The following is a 19537-nucleotide window of genomic DNA, read 5'->3' on the forward strand; positions in this document are numbered from 1 at the left end:
AGAGCAACTAAGAATCGACCCCCAAGTCGACAACAAAATCGACTGTCAGAGAAACTGAGAATCAACCCTGAGTCAAATAATAGTAGACTTCTGAATCGACTACAAAGTCAACCAAGGGAGCGATTAAGAATCGACCCCCGAGGCAACAACAAAGTCAACCAACGGAGTGACTAAGAATCGACCCCAGAGTCGAATAATAGTCAACTTCCGATTCGACTACAAAGTCGACCAACGGAGCGACTAAGAATCAACCCATGAGTCAACTACTAGTCAACTTCCAAGTCAACTACAAAGTTGACCAAAAGAGCGACTAAGAATCGACCCCCGAGTCGACTACAAAGTCAACCAACAGAGCAACTAAAAATTGAATTCTGAGTCGACTACAAAGTCGACCAATTGAGCGACTAAGAATCAACCCCCGAGTTGACTACAAAGTTGACCAACGTAGCGACTAAGAATTGACTTCTGAGTCGATGACAGAGTCAACCAACGGAGCGACTGTTGTGGAAGTTAGTTTTAGGAGAATTGTGGGGAAAACACGCGAGGCTAACTTGTAAAAATCAAGTGATTTATTGCTCAGACACGGAGATCCCCCTCCCGAAACTAGATCACCCACGTGAATTCTTTGATATGAGGTTGCAGAGTAACATTTCAGAAAATGGCAAATAAAGAAGAGAGTCTGTGATTTTTAGAGTTTTTTGAGTCTTTGAAGTTGTTCAGTCTTTAGGTAAAAGAGTCCATTGCTCTACTCACTGTTAGGCAGTTCAGTTCAGCTTGATTCGAAGTTTGGGCAGTGTCCCTTCCTTTGTCAGGATCGGGCCCAAGCGGGCAGTTTGTCCACTGCGGCTTTTGTGTTCGAGCAGGCCGATTTGGAGCAGGAGCGAGGCAGGCAGGCAGGCAGGCTAGCGAGCGAGCAAACGGAGCAGGCAAAAAAGGTTCCCGATCCAGGCAGGCACACTGTTTTATAATGTTTCTAAAGAGGTGTGCCCGAGCATTTCAGGTAATTTTATGTTATTTTTACAGATTGGTACAAAGTTATAATCAACCTGCACAATTGGAGAATTTTTACCAAAACAATTTCTAAGACCACCCCAAGTTCGGCCCACCACCAGGTGTTGAGCGTGCATGGGAACCAAGGCCAACAGTTGGAAAAACAATGGCCAATGTTTACCTTTTATCTTGACTAGGGAGGAAACTTCTCATGGGACTGGGAGATTGTTTTGGTTTTACGATGCTTTTGGCTTACAGTGTGAGACACTGCAATATTCTCAGCAAAGGCCTGCTAGAATGGGCTTTGCTATCCTCCATGACAGCGACTAAGAATCAACCCCCAAGTCGACAACAAAGTGGACCAATGGAGTGACTAGGAATCGGCCCCCGAGTCGAATAATAGTTGACTTCCAAGTCGACTACAAAGGCGACCAATGGATCGAATAATAGTCAACTGCCAAATTGACTACAAAGTCGACCAACAGAGCAACTAAGAATCAACCCCCGAGTCAACTACTAGTCAACTTCCAAGTAGACAACAAAGTCGACCAACGGAGCAACTAATGATCGACCACCGAGTCGACTACAAAATCAACCAACGAAGTGACTAAGAATCAACCCTGGAATACCGGTTGACTTCTGAGAAGTCTACAAAGTTGACCAACAGAGCGACTAAGAATCCACCCCCGAGTTGACTGATATTTGACTTCCGAGTCAACTACAAAGTTGACCAAAAGAGCAACTAAGAATTGATCCCCAAGTCGACTACAAAGACAACCAACAGAGCAACTAAGAATTGATCCCCGAGTCAACTACAAGGTCAACCAACGAAGCTACTAAAAATCGAATTCTGAGTCAACTACAAAGTCGACCAATGGTGCGCCTAAGACTCGACCCCCAAGTCGACTACAAAGTCGACCAACGGAGTGACTAATAGTCGACTGCCAAATTGACTACAAAGTCGACCAACAGAGCGACTAAGAATCAACTCCCGAGTCAACTACTAGTCAACTTCCAAGTCAACAACAAAGTCAACCAACGGAGCGGCTAATAGTCAACTTCCAATTCAACAACAAAGTCGACCAATGGAGCAACTAAGAATCAACTTACAAGTTGACTACAAAGTCAAAAAATGGAGTGACTAAGAATCGACCCCCGAGTCAACTACAAAATCGACCAATGGAGTGACTAAAATTGACCCCAGAGTCGACTACAAAATCAACCAACGCAACGATTAAGAATCGACCCCCGAGTTGACTAATAGTCGACTTCTCATTCGACTAAAAGTCAATCAATGGATTGACTAATAGTCGACTTCTGAATTGACTACAAAGTCAACCAATGGAGTGACTAAGAATCAACCTCCGAGTTGACAACAAAGTCCACCAACGGAGCAACTAATAGTCTACTTCCGATTTGACTACAAAGTCCAGTAACGGATCAACTAATATTCAATTTCCAAGTCGTCAACAAAGTTGACCAACCGAGTCACTAAGGATCGACCCCTGAGTCAACTACAAAATCAACCATTGGAGCGACTAAGAATCGACCCCCGAGTTGACTAAAAAGTCGGCCAACAGAGCAACTAAGAATCGACCCCTGAGTCAACTACTAGTCGATCCCCAAGTCGACAACAAAGTCGACCAATGGAGCGACTAAGTGTCGACCCCTGATTCGACTACTAGTCGGCTTCCGAGTGGACTACAAAGTCGACCAACGGAGCAAGAAATAGTCGACCTCCAAATAGACTACAAAGTCAACCAATGGAGCAACGAAGAAGCGATCCCTGAGTCGACTACAAAGTCGACCAATGGTGCGACTAAGAATCAACCCCCAAGTAGACTACAAATTTGACCACCGGAGCGAATAAGGATCGATCACCGATTTGACTACTAGTTGACTTCCGAGTCAACTATGAAGTTGACCAATGGAGCGAGAAATAGTCAACTTCCGAATTGACTACAAAGTGGACCAACGGAGCAACTAACAATCAATACCAAAGTCAACAACAAAGTCAACCAACGGAGCGACTACGAATCGAATCCCAATTAGAAAACAAAGTGGACCAAAGGAGCAACTAGGAATCAGCCCCGAGTCGACTAATAGTTGACTTCTGAGCTGACTACAAATTCAACAAACGGATCGACTAATAGTTGACTGACAAATCGACTACAAAGTTGACGAATGGAGCAACTAAGAATCAACCCCCGAGTCAACTACTAGTCGACTTCTGAGTCGACAACAAAGTCGACCAACAGAGCAACTAAGTGTGGTGGAGGGTTGCACAGGCCCTGAATGACCATGTTTACAAATCTATTCATGCCCGGACATGTTGTCCCCCCAAAGGGTGTTGCCCTACCTATACTTGGGGTAAACAAATCAAGGGGGACAAAAGTGCCTTCGAGTCTGGGTTGCCTCCTTGAAGGTTGAAGTAAACATGTTGTGTAAGCTCATGAGCCTAGGGTGGGGAATCCACCTGAGCCCTCTCCATATTTGGGGGTACCGGACCCCTGGACTTCACCTTATTTGGTATGTTTTGGCCTGTTGCCAAGCCCCTATTGGACAGAATTGTGGCCCAAGGACCATCAATCGTGGGGTCAAATCTTATAAAAAGGGACAATTCAGTGTTCCAGTCATCTCTCTCGCCTCTCGCACCTCGCTCCTGCCACCCCCCACCTGCTGTTCCTAGCCACTTCCAGACACTTTTGGGGACCACTGCTGCTGCATGACTCCAGCCCACGGCACCAGCCCAGGGAACTGACCAAGGTGCTCCCGGTCAGCCGCCACTCCAGCCCGACGTTCCCAGCTTGACTGTGCCTGTGGAAGCTCCAGACAGAGCGCCCCAATAACCCCTGAATTGAGTCATCTAAACCCATGAGGGTCAACAACGTGGCTTTGCCGCACATATCTGGGATCGTCGAGACTGACTCCAGCCAGTGAGTAACTGGGCTACCTTGATTTGAGAAGCATAAACTTTCAAACTTTACCAGTGGCACATTTATGCCACTAGACTCTCTCTATCCAAGCCTTTCTAAACCCTCTGCTAAATTGTTGGTTTTTTTGCTGTAAATAAGACATTCTGTAAAGTTATTTCATGACCGCATACCAAGGACTTGTGTAGGGTAGCTGTAAATAAATTTGGGGAAGCGGAGGATTCCTTGTGTATATAATATTAAATTATTTAAACCCTTTTAAATTCGGCCTCATATTTCATCCCCGCAGAACCCAGATAAACCCCTTCATGACACGGGTGTGGGGTGTGGACTGGATGAGCTTTGGAGGTCCCTTCCAGCCTCTGACATTCTGTGAGTCTGTGATTCTCTGAAAGCTCACTGCTGGTGCCGGACCCTGCAGGCACTTGAGAATTCACAGGAAGATTCCCTGGGGGGCCACACCTGGACACATACCTGAGACTGTGACTACAAAACCTGCATAAAAAGACCTGAGCGATGCCTGCTCAGGAGTGTCGGGGTCCAGAGGCTGGCGAGAGGCGACATTGGGGTACTGAAGACTCGACTCAGCAGCTTCTATGCATCAGTACATTTTTATTAGGGCAGTGCAGTGTCTTATATAGTGCTCAGAGGAGGTGTACCCAGCCAGCCTGGGGCTGGCACAAGTGGACAGTACAGATTGGCCCATAGTTATGTGTAAAGGTGCAGATAGGTTTACCCTGTGGTAAACAACCTGTGGTTCCCACCCCAGGGGGCTGGCAGGCTCAGCCCTCTGCAGGTGTGCGTGGGTTGCTCACTTGTCCACAGCCTAGCTTCCTTGAGCCAGCAAGCTCAAGGACATCTCCCATCACAAGTTCTCATGTTTACAGCTCATGCCCCTCTGCGGGAGAAATTCTCCCACACAGGACAGCTCCACTGAAGACATCACTGGCTGGAAACATCCCTGGGCAACACAACCTGAACAGGACTTGGACTTTGGAGCCTCTCTCCCCTGCTCTGGCCGATGCTAATACAATCCCTTTCCTGCTCTCCTCCTCTGGGTCTGTTTTTCTTTCCCTCTCTCCCCTTCTCTCTTTTCCTCTTCCCTTCTCCTTACCCTTTAATAAATAGTCTCACTTTTGGTACTTGGCCCTGCTCAGGAATATGTGAGAACAAATCTCTCACCTCCATCCCTTAACCCAGCACTGCCAAGTCACCACTAACCCATGGCCCTCAGCACCACATCCACAGGGCTCTGAAACTCCTCCAGGGATGGGGGCTCCACCTCTGCCCTGGGCAGCCTGAGCCAAGGCTCAGCAGTCTGTTAGGAGAAGAAATTGTTCCTTGTGTCCACCCTAAACCTCCCTTGGCACAACTTGAGGCTATGTCATCTCACCCTATTGCTTGCTGCTTGGGAAGAGAGACCAACCCCTACCTGGCTCCAGTCTCATTTCAGGAGGTTGTAGAGACTCAGAAGGTCTCCCCTCAACCTCCTTTTATACAAACACTCCCGAGTCCCTCAGATGCTCCTCCCCAGCCCTCTTCTCCAGACCCTTCCTCAGCTTTGTTGCCCTTCTCTGAACCTGCTCCAGCCCCTCAAGTGTGAGTGTGGAGTGAGTGGCCCAAAACTGAACCCAGCACTCGAGGTGTGGCCTCAGAAGTGCCCTGCTCCTGCTGCCCACCATTTTCCTGACCAAAGCCAGGATGCCGTTTGCCTTCTTGGCCACCTGGGCACACCCAGGCTCATCTTCAGCTGGGGCAAATTATTAGGCAGGACAGGCTGGAAGCAGTAAGAGACAAATGGTGCCCAGGACAGACATTATACCACCTCACAGATGCAATACTCTTGGGATGAAATATCCCACACGTGGCTTTCTATTCAGCTAGTTCCAGTAGGTGAATCAGAATACTTTTGGTTTGTTCCTAAAGTCTAAATAAATGTCACTGTGTTACCACCACAGTACCTTGCAGTGGCTCTTCTCTGGAGGAAGAGCAGAAATAAATTCAAGTGCTTCTCTCTATTGTCCTTTTTCTGTGTCCCCTGCTGCCCTCTTCCATTCCTTGGAAGAACCCACTTTACCCCACGGGAGGCACCATCCATCCTCACCCTGATGCACCACTTCTCTCATAGAGTCACAGAATGGTAGGGCTGGAAGGGGCCTTTGGAGATCATCCAGTCCAACCCCTCTGCTAAAGGAGGGTCACCCAGGGCAGGTCACGCAGCAACATATCCAGGTGGGTTTGGAATGTCTCTAGAGATGGAGACTCCATAACCTCTCTGGACAGCCTGCTCCAGGCCCCCAGCAGCCTCAAATTACAGCAGTTCCTCCTCACGTTCAGATGGAACTTCTGATGTTCCAGTTTGTGCCCCTTTCCCCTTGTCCCTGCACTGAGCAAAGCCTGCTCCCACCCTCCTGACACCCACCCTTGAAATATTGATCAACATTGATGAGATTCCCTCTGAGGCTGCTCTTCTCCAGGCTCAACAGTGCCAGGGCTCTCAGCCTTTGCTCCTCGCAGAGCTGCTCCAAGCCTCTCAGCAGCTTTGGAGCCCTTTGCTATGCCTGTGGCCAGGAGTGGCAATGCCATTCTGGGGTGGAGTAGAAGGGCTGCGGTGAGTAGGTCAAGAGAGGTTCTCCTGCTCCTCTACTCTGCCCTGGCGAGGCTACATCTAGAGTACTGTGTCAAGTTCTGGTCCCCCCAGCTCAAGAGGAACACAGAACTGCTTGAGAGAGTCCAGCAGAGAGCCACAAAGATGATGAACATCTCTGTTACCAGGAGAGCCTGAGGGAGCTGGGGCTGGGACCTTGGAGAAGAGGAAACCGAGAGGTGACCTCATCAATGTTGATAAAGATGTAAAGCTGAGTGCCAGGAGGCTGGAGCCAGGCTTCAAACTAGCAGGACTCTATGGTCCTGCTCTGGCAGGGGAGTTGGACTTGAAGTTCATCTCCAAAGGTCCCTGCCAAATCCTAACATCCTGTGAACTCATTGAGTAGTAGCCCTAAGCCATAATGCTCTAATCATGTAATTGTTCTGATTGGAAGAGACCTTTCAGATCATCAATTCACTAACCCAGTACTGCCAGGCCATCTCTAACCCATGTCCCTCAGCACCACACCTACAGGACTTACAAATACCTTGAGGGATGGGGGGACTCACCACCTCCTTGGGCAGCCTAGGCCAGGCCTTGACAACCCTTTAGAGGAAAAAATTGCTCCTCGTTTCCAACCTAGAATCATAGAATCATAGAATCAGCCAGGTTGGAAGAGACCTCCAAGATCATCCAGTCCAACCTATCACCCAGACCTATTGAGTCAACTAGACCATGGCACTAAGTGCCTCATCCAGTCTTTTCTTGAAGACCCCCAGGGACGGTGCCTCCACCACCTCCCTGGGCAGCCCGTTCCAATGGGAAATCACTCTCTCTGTGAAGAACTTCTTCCTAATATCCAGCCTATACCTACCCTGGCACAACTTGAGACTGTGTCCCCTTGTTCTATTGCTGGTTGCCTGGGAGAAGAGGCCACCCCCCACCTGGCTACAATGCCCCTTCAGGTAGTTGTAGACAGTAATAAGATCACCCCTGAGCCTCCTCTTCTCCAGGCTAAACAGGCCCAGCTCCCTCAACCTCTCCTCATAGGATTTGTGCTCCAGGCCCCTCACCAGCTTTGTTGCCCTTCTCTGGACATGTTCCAGCACCTCAACATCTTTCTTGAATTGAGGGGCCCAAAACTGGACACAGTACTCAAGGTGTGGCCTGACCAGTGCTGAGTACAGGGGAAGAATAACCTCCCTTGTCCTACTGGCCACACTGTTCCTGATGCAGGCCAGGATGCCATTGGCTCTCTTGGCCACCTGGGCACACTGCTGGCTCATCTTCAGCTTACTATCTATCAGTACCCCCAGGTCCCTTTCCTCCTGGCTGCTCTCCAGCCACTCAGTCCCCAGCCTATAGCGCTGCTTGGGGTTGTTGTGGCCAAAGTGCAGAACCCTGCACTTGGCCTTGTTAAATCTCATCCCATTGGCCTCTGCCCACCCATCCAGCCTGGCCAGGTCCCTCTGCAGGGCTCTCCTACCTTCCAACAGATCAACACCTGCTCCTAGCTTGGTGTCATCTGCAAACTTAATGATGCTGGACTCAATGCCCTCGTCCAGATCATCAATAAAGATATTGAACAGGACTGGGCCCAGTACTGATCCTTGGGGAACACCACTAGTGACTGGCTGCCAACTGGATGTGGCACCATTCACCACCACTCTCTGGGCTCTGCCATCCAGCCAGTTCTTGATCCAGCACAGAGTGAATCTGTCCAAACCATGAGCTGCCAGCTTGGCTAGGAGCTTCTTGTGGCAGACAGTGTCAAAGGCTTTGCTGAAGTCCAAGTAGACTACATCCACAGCCTGCCCCACATTCACCAGGCGGGTAACCTGATCATAAAAGGAGATCAGGTTGGTGAGGCAGGACCTGCCCTTCCTAAACCCATGCTGGCTAGGCCTGATCCCTTGGCCATCCTGTAGGTGCTTTGTGATGGCACCCAAGATTACCTGTTCCATGACCTTGCCTGGCACTGAGGTCAGGCTCACAGGTCTGTAGTTTTCTGGCTCCTCCTTGTGACCCTTCTTGTGAATGGGTATCACATTGGCCAGCTTCCAGTCTTCAGGGACCTCTCCAGTGAGCCAGGACTGCTGATAAATGATGGAGAGTGGCTTGGCCAGCTCAGCTGCCAGCTCTCTCAGCACCCTAGGGTGGATCCCATCCGGTCCCATGGACTTGTGAGGATCCAAATGACGCAGCAGGTCCCTTACTGCTTCCTCATGGATTAGAGGGGGACTGTACTGGTCCCTGACTCCATCCACCACTTCAGGAGTCCAGCTGTCCTGGAGACAACCTGTCCCACTAGTGACGATTGAGGCAAAGAAGGTGTTAAGCACCTCTGCCTTTTCCTCATCCTTTGTCACTATGTTCCCCTCTCTATCTAGTAAGGACTGGAGGTTGTCCTTGGCCCTTCTCTTGTCATTCATATATTTAAAGAAACACTTTTTATTTTCCTTGACAGCTGTGGCCAGCCTGAGCTCCAAGTGGGCTTTTGCCTCTCTAATTTTTCCTCTACAAGACCTAACAACTTCCTTGAACTTCTCCTGGGACACCTCCCCTCTTTTCCAAAGGTGATACACTCTCTTTTTAATCTTTAATTCCTTCAGTAGCTCCCTGCCCATCCAGCCTGGCTGCCTCCCTCGTCGGCTCATCTTCCGGCTCAGTGGCACTGCCTGCTCCTGTGCCTTCAGGAGTTCTTTCTTGAAGTAGGTCCAACCTTCCTGGACCCCTTTGTTTCTAAGGGCTCTTTCCCAAGGAACTTTCTGAATTAGTTCCTTAAATAGGCTGAAGTCTGCCCTTCGGAAGTCCAGTGTGGAGGTTCTGTTGATGCCCCTCCTGGTTTCTCCACGTATTGAAAACTCTATAATTTCATGGTCACTGGACCCCAGGCAGCCTCCAACCACCACATCCCCTACCAGCCCCTCTCTATTTGTGAGCAGCAGGTCAAGCAGGGCTGCCCCCCTGGTAGGCTCACGTAACAGCTGGGATAAGAAGTTGTCTTCCACACATTGCAGAAACCTTCTAGACTGCTTCTTCTCTGCAGTGTTTAAGTCCCAGCAGATGTCTGGTAGGTTAAAGTCGCCCACCAGAACAAGGGCAGGTGATCTTGAGGCAGCCTCCAGTTGCTTAAAGAGCAATAAATCAACCTCTTCTTCCTGGTTGGGTGGTCTGTAACAGACTCCAACCAGGATATCAGCCTTGTTGGCCTTTGCCTTAAGTCTCACCCATAATGACTCAACTTGATCATCTTTGATTTCTACCTCCATGACATCCAGAGCATCCCTAATATACAGAGCCACTCCCCCACCCTTTCTCCCTTGCCTGTCTCTCCTGAAGAGTCCGTAGCCATTGATTACAGCACTCCAATCATGTGAGCCATCCCACCATGTTTCAATGATGGCAACAATATCATAGTTTTCCTCCAGCACCAGAGCTTCCAGTTCCTCTTGTCTGTTACCCATACTGCGTGCATTAGTGTACATGCACTTCAGCTGGGCTGCTGCTTTTACTCCTAGCTCTAGCCTACCATCCTCAATTCCCTTTGATTTATCTCTGGTGCTGTCATGTTTAACCCCCTCCCCCTTCCATTCTAGTTTAAAGCCCTCTCAACAAGCCCAGCCAGCTTATGTGCCAGGGTCCTTCTCCCTTTCTGTGATAGTTGTATCCCATCTGCTGATTGTAGACCTGTGGCAAGATGAAGTTCCCCAAGATCAAAGAATCCAAAGTTATGTTGGATGCACCAACCTCTGAGCCACTTGTTCATCAAATATGCTTTCCTGTTCTTCTCTGTATTCCAGCCTGTAACTAAGGGTATAGAGGAAAAGATTACCTGTGCCCCTGCTCCCTCAACTGCTTTCCCCAGTGTCTTAAAGTCCCTTTTGATAGCTTTTAGCCCTCTGTTATTAATCTCATTATTCCCTGTCTGTATAACTAATAAGGGATAGTAATCAGAGGGCTGCACTACAGTAGGCAGCCTCCTGGTAACATCCCTGACCCGGGCTCCAGGAAGGCAGCAGACCTCCCTGTGGAAGGGGTCTGGCCGGCATATGGGGCCCTCTGTTCCCTGCAGAAGGGAGTCACCGATAACAATTACCCTCCTCTTTTTCTTCTGGGTACTTGTTCTGATGTGAGGGGGCAACTGATTTGTCTCAGTTGCCCTCCCAGCCGGTGATGCTTCTGCCTGCTCCAGGATCACCTCATCCTCAACCTCTAGTGCCCTATATCTGTTATGCAAGGGCAGCTCGGGATGTGAAGATGGCTGGAAGGGTTTTCCCTTGCATCTTCTGGCAGGCACCTGCATCCATTCTTCTTGGTTGCTCTGTTCGTCTCCCTCTGGCAAGGGGGACTGCAGAGCATGGTGCTCTCTTTTACAATCCCTTTCAGCCTTCAGTCGTTCCACCTCTCCCTTGAGTTCAGCCACCAGGTTAAGCAGACAATCAATCTGCTCACACCTAACGCAGCCATTGCCTGTGTCGAGTGCCAGGCTCCAGCACTCCTCACATCCAGACGTCTGGACACCTGTATTCCTACAGGTGGGCTCCGTTTGGGTGCCCACAGTTTTACAAGTATTATACAGCTTGGACCTAGTTCGAACCATGTCTGCTTTCCTGAAGGTCCAAGGGGAGTTGTTAGGTGTGGTGGTTTTTTTTTTTTTTTCTGCCAGCGGCGCGCGCTGTGCTGCGCTCAGCAGAAACACCTGCTAGCCTCGGTCCTGCTCTCTTGCCGAACCAGGCTGTGGCTTCGCCTCTGCCGCTCCTCGTTTAAATCTGCCGCTCGCCAGGCACCGCCCTCTGACTCACCTTCCTGCGAGCACTTAGCGTCTGCCTGCCGCTCCCTCCCTCCCTCTGGGCTCCTCAGATCGAGAGAGCCTCAAAAAAGAGGAGAAAAAAGGCTGCGAGAAAGCGCGTTTCAGCTGAGCTAGCCTAAACCTCCCCTGGTGCAACCTGAGGCCATTTCCTCTCATCTTGTCACTTGTTATTTCATAGAAGAAACCAACCTCCATCTGGCTTCAATCTCCTTTCAGAAAGGTGTGTGGTGGAGAGTCCCAAAGGTCACAAAATGGGCTTGAGCATGTCCTGTCTTGTCCGGTCATGTTTTCCTGCCTCTGGCTGCTACTGTGGACCAACGGCCATTGAATATGCTCTCCCCACTGTTACCGAGTACCCCTGCAGCCCTCACCACCAAGAGAGACACCTCTCCACCCCAGCGTACCAGATCCGCTTCAATGCAGCCATGAGGAGAAACTGAGGAAGAAAACTACGCGCTCCAGATCGGAAAGAGATTCCCTGAACTGCAGCTCTACGGACTACAGCTCTGGTGAGGACTCCGCACCAGGAAAGCCCCTCCACATACGGCTGATTTTCAAGTGTGGATACACTGACAATCACTGCAGATGCGGCGCAACTGCCATGCGAGTGCAGCCATACAGCGGAGCAAAGCTACGTGAGCTGCGGGAAACGTCTGCACGCAAAACGGGAGAAACGGTGATAGATTATGTATACAGGGTAGCAGAACTGGAGGGAGATACCGTAATATTGAGCCAGGAGGAAGTAAAGGGTTGTTCTTGGGGGCCAGAGGTATTTTTGGGTGCAGGTCCGGTTGGGGATTATTCCCTATTGTCGCAAATCTGTTATTGGGCGGGATCCTTAAATCCGACAGACAGACAGGAACCTACCAAAGTTCACGTGACTGATTCAGTTGAATTAACAGCTGCAATCAAGAGGCTTGCATGTGTACAGGCTATGTATGACCACGGAAGGTACCCATCTCCATCAGATGCACACATTGACCCAATGTTAAAATTGAGCCACCAAAAAACTTCTGTAAGTTTAAGGAGTTTTATTTTGGCAAGCAAGGAGCAGCGCTGGGCGCAGGGCAGTTTAGCTCTGCAGCTGCACACTGTACACATGCGGCTGCAGGATTTTTATGTCCCGCTCACACATTCACAAAGCAGTTCAATGCACATTCAAACACTTCCCGAGGAGTTTGTGGGTTTTCCTAGAGCTGCTGCGCATGCCTGCTAATTCTCCTGGGGGTCTCTCTGGTGGTCATGAGGCTGAAGTAGCGACTCTTTCTCAGGTGTCATTGTGAGTCAGCTATTTGCATCTTCACAGTTGCGTGCTTCACAGTCTCTTATCTACCCTGCTCATGGCACTTTCTGTTATTGCCCGTCCCTAGCCTTGCTCAGTGAGCTCTGGCACACCCCTGTTTTATTCACGTCCCCCATTGACAGGCTGCTATCTCTTCACAGTGCTTTCTGTTATCTCTCGTAGGTTCCAATGTCTCCAGCTTAGTTAGCTCCGGCACACCCTGCTCTGCCACTCTCATATTGACATATGACAGATGGGCAGAGTCCAATGGGATGGCATTCAATAGCTCCAAGTGCCAGGTGCTGCACTTTGGCCACAACAACCCCATGCAGAGATACAAGCTGGGGTCGGAGTGGCTGGAGAGCAGCCAGACAGAGAGGGATCTGGGGGTGCTGATTGATACCCGCCTGAACATGAGCCAGCAGTGTGCCCAGGTGGCCAAGAGAGCCAATGGCATCCTGGCCTGCATTAGGAATGGTGTGGTCAGCAGGAGCAGGGAGGTCATTCTGCCCCTGTATTCTGCACTGGTTAGACCACACCTTGAGTACTGTGTTCAGTTCTGGGCCCCCCAGTTTAGGAGGGACATTGAGATGCTCGAGCGTGTCCAGAGAAGGGCAACGAAGCTCGTGAGAGACCTCGAGCACAAGCCCTACGAGGAGAGGCTGAGGGAGCTGGGATTGGTCAGCCTGGAGAAGAGGAGACTCAGGGGTGACCTTATTGCTGTCTACAAATACCTGAAGGGTGGTTGTGGCCAGGAGGAGGAGGTTGCTCTCTTCTCTCAGGTGGCCAGCACCAGAACAAGAGGACACAGCCTCAGGCTGCGCCAGGAGAAATTTAGGCTGGAGGTGAGGAGAAAGTTCTTCACTGAGAGAGTCATTGGTCACTGGAATGGGCTGCCCGGGGAGGTGGTGGAGTCATCATCCCTGGAGCTGTTCAAGGCAAGGTTGGATGTGGCACTTGGTGCCATGGTCTAGCCTTGAGCTCTGTGGTAAAGGGTTGGACTTGATGATCTGTGAGGTCTCTTCCAACCCTGATGATACTGTGATACTGTGATAGTGTGAAAAGAGGCCACTCAGGAAAATCAGACCTATATTATGAATGCAGGTCCAGGGGATGGCCAATTTCTACAACTGTTTGTAGAGGCCAATTTCTACAATTGTTTGTGAGGCAATTATCTTAGCCTGTCCTCAGTGCAGAATTAGGCTTAGGGCTAATCATCCTAACCTATCTCCTGCCCAACATATCAGAGAGGACAAAAGGCTGTGGAACACATGGCAAATTGATTATTTTGGCCCTCTCAAACCCTCACACATACTGGTGGGGGTGTAGGTGGTTTCAGGTTTAGTGATGGCCACAGCCGTCAGTGCTGTCAGTGGAGCTCAAACCATTGAAGCTCTGAAATAATGGTTTAGTATTCTACCCATGCCTGAGTGTATCCAGTGTGACAATGGATCACACTTCACTGCCACATCAGTACAAGATTGGGCCAGAGGTGAGTGAGTTAAATGGATGTTTCATACTCCATATTACCCCCAGGCTAATGGCATTGTGGAAAGGACGAATAGACCGATTAAAAAACATGCTAATGTCTCAAAAGGCAGCTGGGACAAACATTTACCTCATGCAGTTTTCACTGTGAATAACAGGTGGGGAAACTACGGCAGTCCCAAAGTTAAGGTATTCTGTCCTACTCAGCCAGTGAGGGACATTAACCACATGCCAGGTGGGCCAAAACAGAGATCTTTGCACTCGCTGACACAGCTTCAAGTAGGCCAACCAGTTTTGGTAAATCTAGCTTGAGTAGGGACTGTGTCCATGACTCTAGCAGAACCAAGGGGATGGTATGCATGGAAGCCACATATATAAATGGGAAAACACACCACATAAGTGCACGGTGGATAACCCCAGGTTTCTGAATGTTTGAACATTACTTTGGTTCCAGGAAGCAAAACTCCTCTTTCCACAAATGGAGCTCAGGTTTACTGTAATAAAAGCCATCTTATAGTCAGGGGGTGGACACTGTCAGTCTACTCTACCTCATCTTTTGTTTAGGATATGATTTTAGAGATATATATATAGTTTATGTACAATTTATATGTTCCAGTGCTCATGATGGTTAAATGGATGGTTCTACAGTTTGTATGATGCATGTGATTCACTGTACATACGTGTAACTATGTTTATAAACAACCTAATCAATATGTGATAATCCAATGTCCTCAGGTAATGGCCCATTGGCCAGGGGGTGGTATTGTGGTGGAGAGTCCCAGATGTCACAAAATGGGCTTGAGAATGTCCTGTCTTGTCCGGACGTGTTTACCTGCCTGTCTGCATTGCAGCCAGAGGCGAGAAAACAGGACAAAAGAAACCCAGATCAACCCAGTCTGGTTTAGTCTGGTTGCATGAGAGGGGTTTCATAAGACCCACGGCCCTGTTGCGTGCAAGGTGCATGTGCTCCCATTTTTGGAGGGGAACAGCTTATGGGTTCTTCCTTTTTTGGGTATATTTGGGTGATTGCCAAAGGTGATTGGGTGATGTTGTGGCCAAAGAGACCATCAGCCTCGGCCATTGTCCTATAGACGGGGTTGAACAGGTGAATAAGGGGCTTGTATTCTTGTTTGTTTGTTCATTCCTCGCTCGCCTGCCGCCTCCACCTGCCATGCCAGCAGCTGAGCCACATCACAGCCCATGTGGAATTCACCAAAGGACTTCTACTGAATATTTTCCTGCATACTTTTTAGAACACAGACATTAAGACTGAGGACTATTGAGTATTCTGAATTCTTTATTCAAGTTGCTAAAGAATTTGGTTAGCCTCACCAGCGGTGAATGAAGCCGCCAGACTCTATCAAAGACATTTCTAAAACCTTTCAAAATTCCATTGTATAGAGACATTCTGCAAAATAGTTCTGCTAACTGCATCCAAGAATTTGTGTGGACAGTTGTAAATAAGTTTGGGGGAATTCTCTTTGTATATATTAATAAATTATTTAATAACTTTTGAATCGGCCTCATTGTATTGCACCCCAAACTCAGATTTCAACTGGACCTTTCATAACAAGGTGTAGAAGGAGAGGTCTCCCCTCAGCCTCCTCCAGACTAAACACCCCCAGCTCCCTCAGCTGCTCCTCTCCAGGCCTGTTCTCCAGACCCTTCACCAGCTTTGTTGCCCTTCTCTGGAGCTGCTCCAGCCCCTCAATGTCCTTCTTGGAAAGAGGGCCCAAAACTGAACCCAGCAGTCAAGGTGTGGCCTCAGGAGTGCTGAGCAATAACATAACCTGGCCAAGAAAACCAAATGAATTGTACTTCAGCACTGACCCTGCGCAGATGGCAATCTGCTTCTGTGAATAAAGGACAAGTGTGTTCTTCCTGGCTTGCCTGCTGCACAGGGCAGCACAGCCTTCATTTCTCTCTGAGCTGTGAGAAAATCACACATTCACAGATTGCACTGGATTGGAGGGCACCCTCCAAGGGCATCTTGTCCACCCCCCCTGCAGTCAGCAGGGACACCTCCAACTGTAGCAGGCTGCCCAGGGACACATTCAGGCTGATCGCAAATTACTCCAGTGATAAGGCCTCAACCACAGCCCTGGACAGCCTGTGCCAGTGTTCCACTGCCTTCATGGTGCACATCTTGTTCCTAACTGTATAGGGTTAACCCTCCAGGGGGAGTAACCCTGAACCTGACCCTGGGGTCTTGGCCCCTCCGCAGGGGTGGGTCACACTGCAGGTGATGGTTAGCCCACTCCCCCCCCACTTCCCGTCCTATAAAGGAGAAAGGCTTCCTGCTCCACTCTCTCTTGGCTCTCGCTCTCTCGCCACACACACCTCACTACACATCTCTGCCTGCATACCAGCACACCACGTGGCAGCCACGAGGCAGACAAAACCACCATCACACCACTCAGATTGTATTTATCCCTTTTGTATTTTGCTATTTTCCCTTCCCTATCCTTTGTAAACTTCCCAACCTCCAATACCTTTCTAAGTTATTGTTAAACTTTTCCTTTTAACTTCCAAATCGAATGAGATTGATTTATTTGGGTGTGCTTATCTCTCTCTCTCCCTATATCTAATCCCTATCTTTGGGAAAGGAGGGGGAAGAGGGGAGGGCACCCTACAAATTGTTATTGGTACTACCAAATTTATTGGTCTCTGGGAATTTGGATTAGAACCCAAGACACTAACACCCGATCTCAATCTGCTCTGCTCTCTTTTCAAACCACTGCCCTCATCCTGTCACTGCAGGACATTGGTAACAGTCTCTCTCCGTTCTTCTTGTGGTCCCCTTCAGGTATTGGAAGTCTACTCTCAAGACTCCCTGGAGCCTCCTCTTCTCCATCCCAAACATCCCCAGCTCCCTCAGTCTGTCCTCATAGCACAGCTGCTCCAACCCCCTGAGCATTTTCTTGCCCTCCTCTGGACACTCACCATCAGGTCCCTGTTCTTCCTGTGGTCAAGGCTCTGTATCTGGACACAGAGCAGATGGGCAGGATGCCCTCTCTCCAGCTCTGGCCGTGCTGCTCTGGATGCAACCCAGGCTGCCCTTGGCCTTCTGGGCTGCCAGTGCCCATTGCTGGCTCCTGTCCAGCAGAGTGCACTGTCAGCAAGTTTACTGGTGACACCAAACTGGGTGGAGTGGCTGCCACACCAGAAGGCTATGCTGCCATTCAGCCAGACTTGCACAGGCTGAAAGGTGAGCAGGCAGAGATGTAATGAAATTCAACAAGGGCAAGGGGAGAATCTTGCACCTGGGAAAGAACAACCCCAGGGAGCAGGATAGGTTGGGGACTGAGCTGCTGGAAGGCAGCGAAGGGGAAAAGGACCTAGGGGTGCTGGTGGATGAGAGGGTGAGCATGAGCCAGCAATGTGCTCTGGGGGCCAGGAGGGCAATGCCATTCTGGGGTGGATTAGAAGGGCTGCGGTTAGTAGGTCGGGAGAGGTTTTCCTGCCCCTCTGCTCTGCCCTGCTGAGGCCACATCTGCAGTACTGTGTCCAGTTCTGGGGCCCCAGTTCAAGGGGGACACAGAACTGCTGGAGAGAGTCCATCACAGAGCCACAAAGATGCTGAAGGGAATGGAACAGCTCTGTTAGGAGGAGAGCCTAAGGGAACTGGGGCTGGGAGCTTGGACTGAGAGGTCACCTCAGCAATGGTGATAAAGATGTAAAGCTGAGTGCCAGGAGGCTGGAGCCAGGCTCTGCTGGGGGATGCCCAATGACAGCACAAGGAGCAATGGTGGAAGCTGAGGCATAGGAAGTGCCATGGAAACATGAAGAGGATTTTTTTCCCTGTGAGGATGAGAGAGCCTGGCACAGGCTGCCCAGTGGGGCTCTGGAGCCTCTCTCTCTGGAGATATTCAAGGCCTGCCTGGATGTGTTCCTGTATAATCTGGTATTGGAGGTCCTGCTCTGGCAGGGGGGTGGATTGGATGAGCTTTGGAGGACCCTTCCAGCCCCTAGCATTCTGTGAGTCTGTGATTCTCCCCCACCAGCACCCTCAAGTCCTTCTCTGCAGGGCTTTTCATCACTCCCAGCCTGGACTGATACTGAGGACTGCCCAGATCTAGATGCAGGACCTTGCCCTTGCCCTTATTGCACTTCCTGAAGTTGTTCTCAGCCCATCTCTGCAGCCTGTCCAGGTCCCTCTGGATCCTTCCATCCTTCATTATCTCATCCTTCAGTCTTATCAGTCACACCACTCAGCTTGGTGTCACTTGCAGACCTGTTGAGGGTGCCTCAGTCTCCCTGTCTGTGTCATTGATGAAGACATTGAACAGCACTGGGTCCTAGCACAGACCCTTGAGGGACAGCTCTTGTCCCCTGCCTCCATGTGGACACGCAGATGTTGAGCACTACCCTGCTGGAATGCAGGAGGCCATCAAGGTTTCAATTCCATTCTAAAAGAAATGTTTTGGGAACCAAATTCTGAACCTCTGTGTGACAGAGTGACTTGTCCAGTCTGCCAGTTCTTGTCTTTGTGAACTTTGAAGTTCACAAAATCACAGAACGGAAGTGACCTTAAAGACTATCCAGTTCCAAACCCCTGCTGTGGGCAGAGACCTGGACCTGAGGGAGAGGGTCCAGAGGAGGCTACAAAGATGATCAGAGGCTGAAGAAGTTCTGCTACGGGGACAGGGTGGGAGAGTTAAGGCTGTTCAGTCTGAACAAAAAGAGGCTGCAGAGAGACTGTAGAGCTCCATTTCAATATCTGAAGGTGACCTTCAGTCAGGTTGGGAAGAGATTGCCCAGAAAGGCCTGCAGGGATAGGCCAAGCGGCAGTGGCTTGGAAGTGGAGCAGGGCAGATGTAGGTTGGACACCAGGAGGAAGTTGTGCACAGTGAGGGTGGGGAGACACTGGCACAGGCTGCCCAAGGCTGTGCTTGAGGCCATCACTGGAGACATTCAAGATCAGCCTGGATGTGTCCCTGTGCAACCTGCTCTGGTTGGAGGTGTCCCTGCTGCCTGCAGGATGGGTGGACAAGATGCCACTCACTGCCCTCCCGGCCAGGGAAGGGAGGTGGATGGCACTCAGAGGGAGCCAGCAGTGGCTGCAGCACTACACCTTCCCACAGCTGCCCGCAGGAGAGAGGAACTCAGTGCCGCAGCGGCTGCTCTGCCCTAGCACCACCTTGGGCACAGGCAATGTTGAGCAGGAGCCTGTTGGGAAGCCCTGGCACAAGCTCAGCCTTCTCCTAGAGCTCAGCCATGGTTGCACTCGATGATCAGAAAGGATTCCATGGTTCTGTGACTCCTGAGCAGGCTCTGGGCTGCCCTTTGTACACACCGCCTGTCGCTACCACCCACTGGGTGGTTTAGTGAGGAGCCTCGAGAAGAGCCTTGCTGAGAGGACACTCTCCCCCCCTCCCATCTAATTGGTCCACAAGGGAGAAAGAGGAGGGACCAAAGATGGACATGGCAGGAGGGGCAAGGGG

This window comes from Pogoniulus pusillus, chromosome 39 (genome assembly GCF_015220805.1).
Source record: "Pogoniulus pusillus isolate bPogPus1 chromosome 39, bPogPus1.pri, whole genome shotgun sequence".
Taxonomy (NCBI): domain Eukaryota; kingdom Metazoa; phylum Chordata; class Aves; order Piciformes; family Lybiidae; genus Pogoniulus; species Pogoniulus pusillus.